We start from the raw sequence: 14,813 nt of genomic DNA, 5'->3' as shown, positions 1-14,813 counted from the left end.
TAGTACTGTAATTTATACTATGATATGCATAATATTGTGATATGTAATAGTGTAATATTCTATTTAATTATTGATGACGGGGGTAGCCCAAATTCTGGTGAAATGACTCTCACACATTAACGCTAAAAATGTTATAAGGTTATAAGGTTCCTTTTCCCGTCCAATTAAGGAGAAAAAGTACGTGAACAGTAAAAGCATGAACAGTAATGCATCATATCACTGTTCACATTATCGCTCAGCCGTAAAAAAGGGGATATGATCAGAAAGTATATTATTATCCACAAGTCAATAACCACCCGCGCATAAAAGGGTCAGCCCTCTACCACAAACAAGGGATTCACTAGTTTACCCATCGAACAAAAGCCTTACATTCCTTTCTCTATAAAAGAAATGTAACCCAGACATTAGAGGACACCAGATCTGGGAGTTAACACATACTCTCTGATCTTCTCTTCTTCCTTGAGAAGCTTACACTTTGCATGCTTCTTTCTTACTCCAAAAACTACATAGCTTCACTAAGAACTCGCATCCAAAAACCGGTTCCAACATCTCGGTCTTGGATCCTTAGTGAATCATAACAAATAACAACTAAACTAGAGAACCTCTCTCTACGTTTTGCAAACGTAGAGGGACCCGACGACCTGCGTTAGGTTAACCGGAACCCTTGAAGCCTGTTAGCCTAACCAGTCTATTCACTATCATTGGTCTTATAATTGTTGTAACAACAAGTTGGCGCCCACCGTGGGGCTACGCCGCTTACTTTATCTTAAAGACCAGTAGTGTAGCTCCATTTTCATCAAAATCGTCATGTCGGAAAGTGAGTCTCCCAAAGAAGTTGATCAAGTGTCAAGAACACCGACACCAAATGCTAGCCCGCAAATTCCGGCTGCGACCACACCTTTTTCCACTCCGGTAAGTACTTCGACGGGACTTTTGTTCCCCGAGTTTTCACCTTTTCGAACTCCAACCCCTTCACGATCTGGACTTCCTTCTCCTCATGTAGGAGTCACAAACATCCCGAAGCGTGTCGACTTGACACAGGAAGGAGTAGCACGACATTTCTTACAGCTAAAATCTATTCTTAACTAACACGTGAGCCAAGAAAGAAAAAAGGGATAAGAATAAGGCTGGATTATGATGACCCGGAACCCTCACTGTCACTCGGACCTCCACCTCCCCTCTTTACCAGCTCACGACCAGCTGCTTCTCATTTGGAAGCTGGTCCAAGCGTGACCTACCAACCTTTTAACCCAACTCCTTATGCCTACGGGAGGCCAAGCCCAACAGCCTTCCCTTTGTTCACTTCACAACCCCTCGGCCATGAAACCACTCTTGAACAAATATGGCAGTCACCAGCTTCAAGTGTTCCTCCTCCTACAGCCACCACATGGGAGCAGGCCATGGCGGCCTTGCCCTTGGCTCGGAGTGCAGCAATGAGCACCCCCATGGGAACAAACCAAATAGCAGCAACTACTGAAAGCCTTCAAGGCTTTAACCTCATGCCTCAGATGATGGCTCAAATGATGGCACACTTCCCTTGGACCCAACTCATCAACCAAGCGCTGAGTACTAACCAAGGAGCAACAAGTCATAACTTTGCTACAAGGGTAGAAGAAGACCTTGCAAAGCCCTATAAGCTCGGTAACCTATCTTGTTTCTCTCAACAAATCGCCGATTATGACTCTCAAACGAAAATCAAAATGCCATCCCATATAAAAACAAATGATGGGACCGAGGATCCCGAAGACCACCTCCAAATCTTTACCGCTGCGGCCAGAATCGAAAAGTGGTCCCACGCTGAATGTTGTTTATTGTTCATGCAAACACTTGTCGGATCAGCCCGGATATGGTTCAACGACCTTCCTGCCCAAAGTGTTCGAAGCTTCGATGATCTGAGCAAAGGATTCTTGGCCAAATTTTCACAACAAAGGAGGTACGTCAAGGATGCCACGATATTTTTCCAGATAAAACAAAAAGATGATGAAAAACTTCGAGAATCCATCGAAAGATACAAGAAGGAAGGGTTGACATATGTGGGGGTCGACGAGAAATGAGGGTGGCAGGCTTCATGAACGCCATCACCTCCAAATACCTCACAAGGGACTTTAACAAGTGCCTACCTAAAACCCTTGAAGAAGCTCTCGAACGAGCCGAGGCTCATATCCGAGGAGAAGAGGCCATTGATTTCAAAGAACAAAGAAAAAGAGCTCCTAGTTGGCAAGGCAACAGCCCCAACCGAAAGAAAGGAAATTTCAGTCGACAACCAAGGAGCTCAGATCAACGAAGGCCTGAAGGTCGGGACCTTCCAATAAGGGTAAAGACTGTGAACTTCACAGCTATAACCAAAACCCCTCAGGAGATCCTTGCCACCGAAGAAGTGAAACACAACTTCCGGCCTCCTCGACCCTTGCCCAGAAGCAAGAAAAACAAAAACTCCACCCAGTTCTATGAGTTCCACGAAGAAAAGGTCACCACACAAATGATTGCTTTCAACTCAAGAGAAGAATTGAGGAAGCTGTCAAGTCCGGAGAATTGGCCCATTTCGTAAAGGGGGTCAAGGACAAGATGGCCGAAAGAAAAAGCAAAGAAGTGAATATGGTGAATATATACCAAGGTGTTCCCTACAAACGAAAACGCTTGGAGGCTTGGGAGCTTCAATGTGTCTGCTTCCCGCCACCTCAAGGTGACTTACTCTCAAACCCTTTGAGGATAGAAGCGAACGTGGGGACAATCAAAACAAACAAGGCCTACATTGACACGGGGGCGGCCACAAAAATCATGTTTGAAAAGTTCTTCAACCAACTAAGCAAGGAAGAACGTTCAAGGCTTCAACCCTCTGGGTCATCTATAAAAGGTATCACCGATATACCCTTGAAGCCTTTGGGCCAACTAACCCTTGATGTCTGTTTTAGCGAAGGCAAGATGAAGAAAACCAAACCACTCACTTTTGTGGTTATCAACATACCTTCCAACTATGATGTAATCATAGGAAGGCCATGACAAAGTGCGTTCAACATGGCTGTCTCGGTTGGTCAAGGTACCGTAAAGTTTCCCACCGAGAGGGGAATTGCAACCCTTCAACCCACCCAAGAGGTTTACATGGTTGAAGGGGAAAGTTCAAAAAACGAAGACGACGAACAAGGCTTGATCATAAACCCAAAGTATCCTGAACAAAAGGTAGGGTAAACACGAGCCTTTCCAAAGAAACTCTCTCACGCCTTGAGAAGCTGTTGATACACTATAACGATGTCTTTGCTTGGTGCCCGGAAGACATGGCGGGCATCCCTCGAAGCATTGCAGAGCATGAGCTAAAAATACCCCCCGATGTCAAGCCTGTTGTCCAAAGAAGTGGAGCCTAGCTCCTGAACGAAGCTTGGCAGCATGCCAAGAAGTTGATAAGCTTGTCCGAGCTGGAATCGTACGTGAAGTCAAATATCAATCTTGGGTTGCTAATCCAGTCATGGTTCGAAAGCCTGACAAGTCTTGGAGGATGTGCATCGATTTCAAAGACTTGAACAAAGCATGCCCGAAGGATTGCTATCCCCTACCCGAGATAGACCTCAAGGTTGACTCTTTAACCGGTCATCTCTTTAAGTGTTTTATCGACGCTTACAAGGGTTATCATCAAATTCTCATGAAAGTAGAAGATGAAGAAAAAACCGCATTCCACACGGAAAAGGGTATTTTTTGTTATCAAAAGATGCCTTTCGGTCTAAGAAATGCCGGAGCAACCTATCAGCGCTTGGTTGACAAAGCATTTTCCAGTCAAATTGGCAAAAACATGGAAACCTGGTGATAAAGAGCAAGACCGAGCATCAAATGCTCGATGATATACAAAAAACCTTCCAAAACCTGAGGAAGATCAACATGAAACTCAATCCCGGAAAATGTTCATTCGTATTCGTAGAAGGCAAGTTTTGGGGACACATCGTAGGGAAACAAAGCATAAAAGTCAATCCCAACAAAGTCAGGGCTGTTCTCTAAACTAAATCTCCATAAAGCAAAAAAGAAGTAGAGAGCTTAAACGTAAGGCTTGCAGCCTTGAAGCGATTTACCTCCAAGCTCGCTGAAAAATCCCTACCCTTCTTCAAGACACTAAAGGGTTGCACCAATTAAAAAGACTTCAGATGGACAGAAGAAGCGGAAGAAGCCTTCAACCAAATGAAGCAACACATGGCTTCACTCCAGCTATTCAGCTCCCGAAACGTGAGAACTGATCTATGTCTATCTCTCGGTTGCTGAAGAAGCATTAAGCGTGGTCCTAACCATCGAACGAAACAAAGTTCAGGTACCCGTTTATTTCTTTAGTAAAACAATAAAACTAGCAGAGATCAAATATCCTCCTTTGAAAAAACTTGCTCTTGCTTTAATTCAAACTGCCAGAAGGCTTCGAAGGTACTTTCAAGCACACCATATACAAGTGGTCACCGACTAACCCATCAAGAGTGTGCTTGAAAAGCCAGAAAATTCAGGCCGATTAGCCAAATGGGCTGTGGAACTAGGTGAACACAACATCACCTATGTCCCAAGAAAAGCTGTCAAAGCCCCCAAGTCTTGGCGGATTTCATTGTAGAAATCTCAAAGCAAGTCATTCCAGAAATACATACAACTATCACTAAACCTTCTGACCCTGAAACCTGGAAGCTTTTTACCGATGGAGCTTCCAGTAATGAAGGGTCAGGAGCTGGGCTCATTTTAATCAATCCCGAAGGGATTGAATTCACATATGCTCTCCGACTTGAATTTCAGACCACCAACAATGAAGCTGAATGTGAAGCATTGGTCGTTGGTCTGAAAATTTCCAAAGAGATGAAGATTTAAAAGCTGCAAGTCTTCACAGACTCGTTGCTTGTTTCAAGTCAAGTCAATGATAGCTATGTAGCAAAAGAGCCCAACATGAAGAAGTATCGTGAAAGACATGGGAATTTATGAACACGTTTCAAGAATGCACTATCAAACAAGTCCCAAGATCACAAAAAAAAGAGACGATGCCCTGAGTAAACTTTAATCCCTCACATTTGCACACCTCACTAAGAAAGTATTGGTAAAAGTGTTGAAAACTTCTTCAATTCAAGAATTGGAGGTTCATTATGTAATCATTTAAGAAGGTCCCAATTGGATGACTCCCATAGAAAATTTCCTCAAAAATGAGGAGTTACCTCTGGACCAGACAGAGGCTGAAAGGGTTCGAATCAAGTCCCGACAGTATGTGCTGCAAGGAGAAACCCTTTATAATAAAGGTTACCTTGCACCACTACTAAGATGTGTGGGCCCTGAACAAAGTCAATATCTGATCAAAGAGGTTCAAGAGGGGATATGTGGAGCTCATTTTGGGCCAAGAACGTTGGTTGCAAAATTGATGAACCTCGAATACTTTTGGCCCACGGTGCACCGAGATGCAACAGAACAACTTAAGAAATGTGAAGCTTGTCAAATTCATGCACCGGTCCCCAAAACCCTTAAACACGATCTAGTTTCCATCTCCTCGGCCTGGCCATTCTACAAGTGGGGAATGGACATCGTTGGTCCATTCCCACCAGCCAAGGGCGGGGTAAAATTTCTGTTAGTAGCCGTGGACTACTTCACCAAGTGGCCTGAAATCAAACCACTTGCAAAATTAACAGGCAAAGAAGTCATCGACTTTTTATAGGAAATCATCATTTGCCGCTATGGGCTGCCAGGAGTGTTGGTCACGGATAATGGGAAGCAATTTGTTGAGAAGCCTTTTAGCACATGGTGCAAGGAATTCAGAATCACCCAAGTGTTCAGCTCAGTTGCATACCCACAATCCAATGGCCAAGTTGAAAGAACAAACAGAACCATTGTGGAAGGAATCAAAGCAAGGCTGGGAAGACATAACAACAATTGGCTTGAAGAACTCCCAAATGTTCTATGGGCAATAAGAACGACCGAAAAAACAAGTCACAAACGAACACCTTACAGCTTAGTGTTCGGATCGGAAGCTGTAATCCCAGCAGAAGTCGGAGTTGTGACTCAAAGAACACTCAACATAGATCTCGAATCAAACAACAATGAGACCATGTTGAATTTGCAACTCCTTGAAGAAATTCGAGACCAAGCCGCAGTACAAGAGGCTAAGTACAAGCAAAAAATGGAAGCTTATTACAATGCAAGAGTGAAACATGAACGTTTCAGGCCAGGAGATCTTGTACTCCGAAACAACAAGGCCAGCAAAATAGAAAACCAAGGAAAACTCGACCCCAAGTGGGAAGGACCATATACAATCCTTGAAGCTCACAAAGGTGGATCCTACAAACTGGCCGACGCAGAAGGCAAAAAGCTTCCCAAACACTAGAACGGAAAAACCCTTAAAATGTTCCATGCCTAGTCAAGAACTTAAAATGTATTTCAAGAGATGTAACTCTCCTTTTTGTAAACAAAAAGCTCAGGAATGAATTATGAAGTTTTTATCATAACTTGTCTTTACTATCCTATAATCAGGTTGAGAACCTAGCAAGAAACTCCATGGAAAGGGCCATGTAAGGGGATGAGCTCCCAGGCCACATCGCTCAATAGGTTCAAGGGTTAAATGAACCTATATAAGGGGCGAGTTCCTATATCAATTCAACTCCATGAGACTTAAAAAAATTTTTCCAACACAAAACTTGTCTCATAGACAGGTCTGAACAGCCTACATCAATTCGTTCCTTATGCTTTGAAAAACGTTTACGAAACAAATATACACTAACTAATGGTATAAAGGATAGACAACATGTGCTTTTTACCTAATGAAGCCTTGAAGCTAAAGTGACTGCAACACTAAAGCTTCTTAAGGAAAATTAGCTAAAAAACACATCAAACAAACAAGACAAGCAACAAAAACAAAACATCAAATATTACAATTCATAAAAGGACCTTTAAAGGCCATAGCAAACATCGTCCATAATATCCATCCAGGCTAAACAAGGAAATCACAAAGATTCACATAAAATTGTTCAAACGGCCAAAAAGGCCAACAACAACCATGAAGCAGAAACCTTAAGGGTTTCATGCTAAACCTAAATTGTTCAAAATACATCACATTGTTTAAAAGTGTTAAGATAGCTATGAATTAATTGCTCAAACATTAGAAACAGGCTTTGAAGTACTAGCACCACCACTCTTGCCTTTCTTGGATTTCCTCGCCTTCAAGTCACCACCAACAGCTGAAGCTTCTAGACTGGCCGCATGAGACCCATCAGTATCTCCAGACAAGGTCTCTTCACTATCACTAGAGCGAGAACGTTTCTTGGATAAAGACTCAAGCATCTCAGAACAAATCTTCTCATCAAGCCCAGCTAGTTTTAAACCCTGCAAAACGGAAATGGGTTTACCAAAACAAGATGAAACTTCACCCACGTAGGGGTAAGTAAGCCTCTCCATTGCATGAACAGAATCCGAAAAAAGCTTGGAAGCTTCAGAGTTGAACACAGGTGATTGCTCCAAGGTTTGACCAGACTCATGAAGTTTGAAACCAACAACTAAACCCAAGTGTTTTCCATAGTTCAGCAACTTCGTGTAAACACCACCCAACACGGAGTTAAATTTGGATGAGTGAAGTAGGTAAGTTACAACTTGATGAAACCCATGATCGATCAGCCATCGGTTATCATTGGTAGCTTGGGTGACTGAAGTCTTCAAACCATCCTTCTCCATAGCAAAGGCTTTCTTCTGAACCTCCAAAGCTTCCCTGTCGGCTTCTAGCTGAACTCTATCAGCTTCCATCTTCTTCTTCAACTTTGCAATCTCAACATCATGATTACGGGAAACTTCATCAATCTTCTTCACCCAATCCTCCTCCTTCTTAGAAAAACCATCAACAACCTTCTTCATCGCTGCCATGGAAGCCTTCATCCTTTCCTTTTTCTTGGAAAGTTCCTCATACTCTTGCATCACTTTCCGAAAGCGAGTGACGCCCTCAGCTAAAAGGGCAGAAAGGTTGCAAGAGTTAAGAATCAACCTTGAAAGCATGGCATCACCCTCCATCTTAGATATGGTATTACGAACTCCAGGGGGGGGGGGGGAGAAAAATTAGCCAAAACTTCAGAACAAACCTCCGGATCCTTAAAGCTATCACCAACCTTAACATTCCAGTCAGGAACATAAACCTCGCCTCCACCCAACCCTTGAACAGTGGATGCTGCAACCTTTTTACCAACTGATTTCTTCTTCTTAGACACAACCAAACCTTGCTCTTTCTCCGCCTCAACACTCGGACCCTGATCCACAGCAATATGAACATCATCACTAACATCCACAGGCTCATTTGAAGATGAGGGACCAGAAAACTTCTACAAACGCCGATTGGAACGTCGGATGGAAAGCTTGGGAGCAGCGGACTTGGTGAAACCTTTAACATTCGGAACACCCACATAACCGGAACCTTCAAACCTATGCTCCGCCCCTCGAACAGCAGCATTCTCATCAACGGTAGCCGCAGAATCTCCAAACACAACATCAGAAGTATCATCACTCTTCACAAAATCCAATGCAAACATGGCTACAAAAACAAAGAAAATTTGTCAATAAGCATATGATGGAAACAAAACAATGCAAGATAAGCAAATGCATACCCTTATCATTTCTTATAAGCACGAGATCACGATTAGGCTTATCCCACAACTTGCTAAGTCCTAACAAAACGAGAAGATGTTCGGGAAAGGGACGAAGCCGTGACGGACACTTCCTAATAGACTTCAAAAAAAGATCACCCAACTCTGAATCAGAGGGCTCCGGCTCATTCAAAAAGGCCTCGAGCTGTCTCCAAACAAGTTTAAAAGGAACAATAGAATCGGAAACGAAGAAAAAACAATCCTTCCAGGTACCAAGGGTCGTAACCGTGGAAGAGATTAGACAAGTATCAACCTGAGTATGCTCAAAGGTATACCAATTGCCGTTCTTCGCTAGACGGAAGAAACGACGAAAACACAACAGCAACGGATCAAACCCTGAAGCCCTACATAAAATTTCAAAATGCAAAACCCTAGAAAGCCCCAACGGGTGAATCTGACCAAAGGATATACGATAATATTCTAACACATTCAAAACGAATATCGAAAAAAGGGTGACAGAGGTTAGAGAATTCGAAATGGCGACAATAAAAAGCAATCGACCCGGCCGGACAACGATCGATCGAAGCGTCAGTCGGCAAAGCCACTGGTTTAAACTCTAAACCTATACCCCAATCGAGGCAAAACGACTCAACTTCCTCTTGGGTTAAACGAAAATAGCTCACCGTTAAATCCTTACAAGAACCCATAATTTCGAAAGAAAAGGGGAAGATTTGAACTAACCTGGTGAAAGATCGAAGGAAACTTGATAAATATGTTTGGAGAATAATGAGAAAATTTAATAGAAAAACTAAAGGAAATGAGCAGTTGGTGATATTAATAAGCAGTTATTGGGAACTGCTATTTGCAGAAACCACCCAATCAATCACAGCAACTATCTTGTCAAAAATTTAAAAAAAAAACAAGCAAACCGTTCAAAGCCTCGAAGCCTTTAAGCAATTAAAAAATGTGTGTAAAAGTCAGACGCCTTTGAGCCTACTTCCCAAAACCCTCTGACTTGGGGGGCTGATGACGGGGGTAGCCCAAAGTCTGGTAAAATGACTCTCGCACATTAACACTAAAAAGGTTAGAAGGTTATAAGGTTCCTTTTCCCGTCCAATTAAGGAGAACAAGTACGTGAACAGTAAAAGCATGAACAGTAACGTATCACATCACTGTTCACAATATCTCTCAGCCGTAAAAAAGGGGATATGCTCAGAAAGTATATTATTAACCACTAGTCAATAACTTCTCGCGCATAAAAGGGTCAGCCCTCTACCACAAACAAGGGATTCACTAGTTTACCCATCGGACAAAAGCCTTACATTCCTTTCTCTATAAAAGAAATGTAACCCAGACATTAGAGGACACCAGATCTGGAAGTTAACACATACTCTCTGATCTTCTCTTCTTCCTTGAGAAGCTTGCACTTTGCATGCTTCTTTCTTACTCTAAAAACTACATAGCTTCAATAAGAACTCGCATCCAAAAACCGGTTCCAACATCTCGGTCTTGGATCCTTAGTGAATCATAATAAATAACAACTAAACTAGTGAACCTCTCTCTACATTTTACAAACGTAGAGGGACCCGACGACCTGCGTTAGGTTAATCGGAACCCTTGAAGCCTGTTAGCCTAACTAGTCTATTAAATATCATTGGTCTTATAATTATTATAGCAACAATTATTCTTTTTTATTTTTTCGGCATATGAATGACAAATGACCTTATTTTAGTTGAAAAATCTAATTGAGTTGGACCACTGACAAAATGGTCGTATAATGTAAACCCAATGCCATGATTTGATAAAAATGAATATTATTTTTTATTTGAAATGGTCAAGAGGGTAAACCGCAAAGACTAAAACCATGATCTACTCTAAAATCTAAAATGATGTTGGTCAAACCACGTAAATAAAAACCGTATGTAAATGTCATCAAACTTTTGCAAAATGTCCTAGTTATGGGTGAGTGTACTTTATGGGTAAAAGATTTAGGTAGATTTTTAGATTGGGTTTACAAGATATCTTAAAATATGGATAACTAGTTTTTATCTTATGTTACGGGGCTGTTTTACATTACTCGTTTTTAATATATATATACTTTTTTTGGTTAATTTTATTTATTGTAATGAAATTTATAATATATTTAGAGTTTAATGATTAAAAGTTTTCACAATTAACTAAGATGTTATAACCTGGTTTAAAAGGTATCCGTGTTTGGTAAGACCATAGATCCGCTTATTTTTTTTATTATAGAACTTTTTCTTAATTATAAATAATACTTTTAAAAAAAATCATATAATAATTTTAGTGGTTGTGTTTCTTTTTCGTGTTTAGTATGAAAGTTAATGTATATAACTATATATATATATATATATATATATATATATATGATTTGATGATAAATTGTTTCACAAATATAAGAGATGTTATAACCCGGTTTAAAAGCTATATGAGTTTGATGAGACCTAAGACCCGTTTATTTTTTTTTACTATAAAATTGGTTTTTTAATTATAAATAATATATATATATATATATATATATATATATATTTAAATAAATCATATATTAATTTTTAGTATATCCCTACTTTTTTAAGATTTTTATATCAAATATTTGATGAGATTAGTTTTTAATTTAATAAGATGTTATAACCCGTTTAAGAAATATATGGGTTTGGTGAGACTCATACCCATGAATTCGGTCAAATGAATGAGAAGCATCCGTTAAAAAATCAAGCAAATCTGGTGACTCCAAAAAAAGGGGGAGCGACCACATCACGACACGTAGGATTTTTGGGTCTCCGTTTATATATATTATAGATAGATAGATAGATTTAGGTAGGTTTGTGGGTAAATAAAAGCTTATATAATATTTCCTTTCGTGTGGTTAAATTCTCCAAGGTCACTCAATTAATCATACAGTTTCATCCAAAACTTTAATGGCAAAAAAGCGTGAAATGAAGCTTCTTGGGTCTGCTGGAAGTCCATTTGTGACCCGGGTTAAGTTCGTCCTTAAGCTCAAATCCATCGATTATGAGTACATTCAAGAAGATCTGGCTAACAAAAGTGAGCTCCTGCTTGCATCAAATCCAAGTCTTCAGAAAGTCCCTGTCCTTTTTCATGCAAATGAACAACCCATTAGCGAGTCACTAGTCATAATAGAGTACCTTGATGAGGTCGTGCCAGAGGTGCACCCTATCCTCCCTTCGAACCCTTCTGATCGTGCTCAAAGCCGTTGTTTGGCTTACTACATTGATACAGTGGTATATATCTTTTAACCCAAGTGTTAGATGTTTCTTTGTTCAGTTTTAGTGGTTATAGTAAACAAGTTTTTTTTTTATCTCCAACTCTAATAGATAAATTATATATTGGAAAATAGGGTCATGAGAAAAAAAATGGTCGATAATAATCCATATTAGTCATTTAATTAGTAATAGTCCTAACTTTTAGGTTCGATGTTAATTAAAGTAAATCTCACTCTTATAATCGTTACAATATTAGTTATACTCCGATTTCATTTGATTTCAACTCAATTTTGCACATGTATATTTGTCAAATTCACTCATAATCATCCATGCTGCAAAATTAGTGGAAATCGAGCACACACTACTAGAAAACTGTGAGGTTATCTACACAAAAATGTGTTGCAAATGTATAACAAACATCCATTTGAAACAAAACTGATTTTGTAACATTCATAGCAAAAAATTTGCAATGAAATAAGCAATGTGTTTACTACGAAAAATATCTGGTCACAAGTGCCCATGCATTTGCAGCCAACTTTCCAGTTTAACTATGCAATTGTGACACAACTTATGACAATACTATTTTCGACACATTGGCATAACATTCTAGTCAAAGGTAACCATGCATTTGCGACCGACATTTATATAGGTACGCTAAATTTAGGTTTTTAATTTGTGTAGCAAATATGTAAATAGTTGCAATGGATTTGTTCCGTTGCAAAATTTCTTAGCAAGATTAGTTGTTTGCTAATTAATTCATAGATTACACATACAATCTATAATTCTATATTAACGATATATATGTATTTGAAATTTGCAACAGTATTGCTCATGGTTGAAAAAGTTTATGCTAACACAAGACAGCGAGCGAAAAGAAGAGTATAAAAGGCTGATCATTGGAGGATCTGTGATGTTGGAAGAAGCATTCATAAAGTTGAGCAAGGGGAAGACATTTTTCGGTGGAGATGAAATCGGTTATCTTGATGTTGTCATGGGATGTTATCTAGGATGGTTCAAGTTTTTCAGACTAATTTTCGGTTTCGATGTGATTGATGAAGCTAGAAACCCAAGACTTGCACAATGGGGAAAGAGTATGTGGGTACAGGAAGCTATTAAGAGTGTGATCCCAAGTGATGAAGTTTACATGAACTTCTTTAAGATGCTTCTAGGGTTTTTGCCACCTATGCCCATGCCCATGTTTGCTTTAAATGAACCTTTGGGTTTACAAATATGTCGTATAATTATCGTGTATTCGTGTGTCTTTGTTATATATATTAAGTTGAAGTGTGTGTCATAGTAAAGATCATTGATGCTCATGCACGGGTTTTGGTTAAAGCATGTGTGGTCATAAAGCCCCACCACCAGCCGTTATGCGTCACGTGACGCTCAGTTAGAGTTATTATTTTTTATAAAAACAGAGTGTAGTCCTAAAGTCCCACTCCCAGGCGTTATGCGATACGTAGCGCCAGTCACTATTAATTTTTTTTGTTTTTTTTAAATAATAATTCATTTAAATAATTAAATATAAAATTAAAAAACTACATTAAAATTAAAAAAATACATTAAACTCACAAATAAAAACTAAATTAAAATAAAAAATACATTAAATTAAAAAAATACAACAATAATAATAATAAGACTACATGTATTTTTCAAAAAATTTCGCTTGCCGAATTGCTTTTAGAGATTGGACTCTCGGGTCTTTGTTGGTTAGCTTCTTTGCTAAAGTCTCGACGTAGTTGTCCAATTCGTTCCTTTTAAATACTTCGACGACGTCCAAATTTACTTGAAGACGTTTAGCTTCAAATTCTCGTATATCTTTGAGTCAAATGCTCATTTCTTTGAAATGACTTTCCATTTCGGCATTCGAACCCGTTGTCGATGACGACGCGACCCATGTCCCCTTTCCTTTTCCCTTGCTTCCCCCCCGGCCGAGGCATCTCGGTAATATCCGCATAAGGATTCCCAGCTTCATTATCGCTTAGGATGAAGTTTCGAGCATCGGACAGGGCGTGCCTGGATCAACCGAAGACGATGTTTTACACCTTTTTTTAGGCGGATCACTTTCGGTGTTGGCCTCTATAACCGCGCCCCATTTTGGGTGAAACCTCATGTATTATTTCCAAATGCCAAAGTAATTAAAGGTCCCCGATACCTTATGTTGATACTCTGTTAACGCCCTTTCCATGATTTCCGCATCAGAGACACCGCTACTCCACGTTCGAGTCATCCGAGAGTAAACCGTATGGAAAACCTTGCATTTGGTGTTTATGTCGTTCCATTGCAAAACTAACGAATCTTTTTCTAGACGCGAGTCCCCGCCAAGTTTAAGGAACAACTCTTTAACTTTGTTCCAAAATGCGCCCGATGCTTGATAGTTCGCTAAAAAATAAAAACATTACAAGTTCAATGTTTGTTCTATGAAATCTAAAAAATGTATTTATTTTTAAAATACTTACCGCACCAGGGATCTTCCGATATATTGCACCAAGCACGAGCACATAGTTCACACTCATTGATACTCCACGATATAGTGGTCTTTTTAGCCCGAGCTTCGCCGTTCTTTACATGTTTTCACGGACGTCCACGTTGGCTCGAACCGCCACAAGTCTCTGGGACGGGTTGTGTCTCCGGCACAGTCTCGTCGTCGGGTTGGGAACCCGAACCGGCCATGTACGCGACCATATGCGGTAAGTTTGTGGTCGGGTTTTGGGAACTTTGTAATGCCATGTATGTGGCCATATGCGCTTCGGTACGGGGATCGAGTGACAAGAACTGTTGGCATCGGGGTGGTAGATGGGTTCGTTGTGGATTATTCGAGTCGGAATAGTTCGCGTTGCCTAGTCGGGCGAATTGACCGAAACCGAGAACATTTTGGTTGTTAGACGGAAGCATTTTGGTAGTATTTGATTGTAGTAGAAAGAATTGTGTAAAAAATATTTGGTAGAGATGTAGTAGAAAGAATTGTGTAAAAAAATGAGGTTTTGATTTGTTTTTATAGTATAGTTGAGTTAAT

The 14,813-nt window shown here is 40.1% G+C and overlaps 1 pseudogene; it reads left to right on the top strand.

Moving 5' to 3' along the window:
* Nucleotides 1-11,491: 11,491 nt before the first annotated feature.
* On the top strand, nucleotides 11,492-13,094 carry LOC143568148 (glutathione S-transferase U17 pseudogene; annotated as a pseudogene).
* Nucleotides 13,095-14,813: the final 1,719 nt, after the last annotated feature.

This window comes from Bidens hawaiensis, unplaced genomic scaffold (genome assembly GCF_021521415.1).
Source record: "Bidens hawaiensis isolate Kalapana, Puna unplaced genomic scaffold, B.hawaiensis_p1.1 tig00000097_1, whole genome shotgun sequence".
NCBI classification, from domain to species: Eukaryota; Viridiplantae; Streptophyta; class Magnoliopsida; order Asterales; family Asteraceae; genus Bidens; species Bidens hawaiensis.
This window is presented reverse-complemented; position numbering and strand designations above follow the sequence as displayed.